The sequence below is a fragment of the Zootoca vivipara genome, chromosome 8 (assembly GCF_965207765.1).
Source record: "Zootoca vivipara chromosome 8, rZooViv2.hap1.1, whole genome shotgun sequence".
Taxonomy (NCBI): Eukaryota; Metazoa; Chordata; class Lepidosauria; order Squamata; family Lacertidae; genus Zootoca; species Zootoca vivipara.
The window spans coordinates 24,015,732-24,019,785 of NC_142591.1; positions in this window are offsets into that span (position 1 = coordinate 24,015,732).

The window sequence follows — 4,054 nt, forward strand, 5'->3', positions numbered from 1 at the left end:
CGGCGGAGAACAAGCTGTGAAGCTTCGTATAATCAGCAAATGTCCAATTCTGATGTCCAACTCTGAACTCTGCTGAACAGTGTTTCCAGATAACAACTACTGTTTCATTGAATGTGACTACATAATCGCATGAGCACTGTTCCAGAGTATTTTTCATTCGCATGTAGTGGTATATCTATTCGAAAAAATATTGGTTAATGAAGAAATTACATATCTTTCTGCTTACGAGTGTTGAACTAATTGGCTGATGAAGAATTCAACGAAACAGTTGAATCATTCCATAAAGTTTTTCACATTGTAATTGTTTCGGGCCATTGTGTTGCTTTTGCTGCAACACAAAGTAAGGCAGTAAAAATCCCTCCCCAGCCTCTGTCCATCAGAATAATACTTTCTATATGCAACAGCTAGCTAGTTGCATAGTATTCATAGACCGTTCCTTGGTCTGCTTCTTAAACAGCTAACTTGCCCCTCCTATAGTTTTCCCCTTTGAGTACAATGGTACCTCAGTTTAAGTACAAAATTAGTTCCGGAAGTCTGTACTTAACCTGAAGTGTACTTAACCTGAAGCGAACTTTCCCATTGAAAGTAATGGAAAGTGGATTAATCCGTTCCAGACGGTCCACAGAGTACTTAAACTGAAGCGTAGTTAACCTGAAGTGAACTGTCCCATTGAAAGTAATGGAAAGTGGATTAATCCGTTTCAGACGGTCCACGGAGTACTTAAACTGAAGCGTAGTTAACCTGAAGTGAACTGTCCCATTGAAAGTAATGGAAAGTGGATTAATCCGTTCCAGGCGGTCCGCGGAGTACTTAAATTGAAGCGTACTTAACCTGAAGCGAACTTTCCCATTGAAAGTAATGGAAAGTGGATTAATCCATTCCAGACGGTCCACGGAGTACTTAAACTGAAGCATAGTTAACCTGAAGTGAACTGTCCCATTGAAAGTAGTGTAAAGTGGATTAATCCGTTCCAGACAGGTCCATGGAGTACTTAACCTGAAGCATACGTAACCTGAAGTGAACTTTCCCATTGAAAGTAATGGAAAGTGGATTAATCCGTTCCAGAGGGGTCCACAGAGTACTTAAACTGAAAGTACTCAAACCGAAGCGTACTTAAACCGAGGTATGACTGTATCTGAATCAGAATTCTATAGCTACATTTCTTAAGCTGGCCAGTATGATTTGTTCTTCTAAGTATGTGCTCCATATCTCTCCACTTCCCATAGAGATAACAAGTTTTTTAAAAAGAGCATTGCCTTCTTCGCAATTGAAATAGCCTCTCAGGAACAATGATAAATATTTGATGGGTCAGAGTAAACACTACAGGTGCTTTTGTGCTGCATAGAAGTGTAATAATGTTTTTCACCCTCAGATGGAAGAGTTCAAACAGTTAGTTTACTCTCCTGTCTAAAAATATAGGAATGACCTACTTATTAGTAACAACAGAGGTGGGGAGGTGGAGCTCTGTATCCCTGGAGGAAAAAACAGCACTTTACTTAGATTAAAATCCTAGCCTCACTTGCTTGAATTGCCTGCATGTTGAGAGTAGCACTTCATATGTACACAACAACTGCAAAGTGCATTTTCTGTTATTTCTCCAGAAACAGCATATTGCAGAATTCAAAGACAACATCAGATTTCATGTCTAGAATTTTACTTGCCACTTGTGCATTTACAAATGGCATTGGGTCTTTTATCCTGTTTTATTTCTTTATTTAATTTGTATCCCACTTTCAAGATCATGGCCACTGGTCCCATCACCTCCTGGCAAATAGAAGGGGAAGAAATGGAGGCAGTGAGAGATTTTACTTTCTTGGGCTCCTTGATCACTGCAGATGGTGACAGCAGTCATGAAATTAAAAGACGCCTGCTTCTTGGGAGAAAAGCAATGACAAACCTAGACAGCATCTTAAAAAGCAGAGACATCACCTTGCCTACAAAGGTCCGTATAGTTAAAGCTATGGTTTTCCCAGTAGTGATGTATGTATGGAAGTGAGAGTTGGACCATAAAGAAGGCTGATCGCCGAAGAATTGATGCTTTTGAATTATGGTGCTGGAGGAGACTCCTGAGAGTCCCATGGACTGCAAGAAGATCAAACCTCTCCATTCTGAAGGAAATCAACCCCTGGTGCTCACTGGAAGGACAGATCCTGAAGCTGAGGCTCCAAGACTTTGGCCACCTCATGAGAAGAGAAGACTCCCTGGAAAAGACCCTGATGTTGGGAAAGATGGAGGGCACTAGGAGAAGGGGACGACAGAGGACGAGATGGTTGGACAGTGTTCTCGAAGCTACGAACATGAGTTTGACCAAACTGCGGGAGGCAGTGCAAGACAGGAGTGCCTGGCGTGCTATGGTCCATGGGGTCACGAAGAGTCGGACACGACTAAACGACTAAACAACAACAAATCCCACTTTCAGCTTTTAACAGATGGCTCCTTTGAAAGAGAGCATCAGCTCTTTCCCTTAGTACTGTATGTAGAACTAGCTTATTAAGGGTGTAATTGTACTTTCTAGGGAAGAACCCCCACTGAACACTGTGGGATAAGGGTGCTTGCACTTTTAGTATGGAATTCCTGTGCCTCTTTCACTACTTTTTAGAGCATATCCACACAACGTTTTCATTCAGTTGTGCCTTGCTATGTTTTCCCTTGGCATCTTCCATCTTTTATACACTGCAAAGACTCCATAATTTTCATTTGTGGAGTGCAGGTGATCACATCAGGTCCAGGGGTCAGGGTTGTTGTGACCTGTAGTTCATCAATGGACTACAACTCCTGTCATTGAGAAAAAAACACACATTTTTATTCTGTGCTGCATCTACACACCTTCAAAAACTGGTGGGCTCTACCCCAGTCTCACTAAAAGTCCTTGGGCTTCCCCATCTCATTGTCCCACCTCTCTCTTGCCTCCCAGTACTTGCTCAGGTACCAGAAATATTTTTTGTTCAGGAGCTACAGGTAAAGGGACCCCTGACCGTTAGGTCCAGTCTCAGACTGGCACTCATCTCGCTTTACTGGCCAAGGGAGCCGGCGTACAGCTTCTGAGTCATGTGGCCAGCATGACAAAGCCACTTCTAGCGAACCAGAGCAGCACGCGGAAACGCCGTTTACCTTCCCGCCGGAGCGGTACCTATTTATCTCCTTGCACTTTGACGTGCTTTCAAACTGCTAGGTTGGCAGGAGCAGGGACCGAGCAACGGGAGCTTACCCCGCCGCGGGGATTCGAACCACTGACCTTCTGATCGGCAAGCCCTAGGCTCTGTGGTTTAACCCACAGCGCCACCAGATCAGGAGCTACCGATCATTTTTAGTCACCCCAGCTAAAAAACCTGTAGCCACATTTATCTGCTTTGCCTTGCTCCAAAGTGAAGAAAGGTGAACAATTCATATGGGGGTGGTGGTTTCTGGCACAGATTACTAGGTGGCTGAAACTGAAGTCACTTATCCAGAAATAAGTTCATTGAACTCAACGGGACTTATTTATGAGCAGGCACATATTCGATTCAAGGTGTACAGTTTAAAATGAAACTATAGGGAGCCAGGTAACTGGAATTAGCTGGATCAAGTGCTGAAGATGTGGTTGAGTTCTCCCCCCCCCTTTCTTTGTGATTTTTGTTTTTTCATTTTTGGCAAACTCTCTTGATATCTCTACAAATTTCAGGGTGGTAAGGAAAAGGAATCTAAAACCCACATCGCAAAAAATCAGTGCAACGCTGCTCATGATGTTAAGCGCACTGCAAAGGGCAGAACTTCACAGGACACAGTAGCATGAACTCTGTTCTACAGGATGTTTGAAAATATAAAAACACATTAATTGAGCCTTTACAAAACCTTGAGTTGCACAGAAATTTCTCCCACTGCATATATTTTGTAATAAAGTAACTTTCATTCTGTTGCCAGAGTGCAAACAAGGAAAATGTCTTTGGGATCCTTTGGGGGAGGAAACCATGGAACGAGAGTGCTTTAAACGCATGATGTGCTTGCATTGCGATTCTGTGGACGTATGAAAAGGAAAACACACAAAGATCTTCCTTTAGACTTGTCATTTATTTTG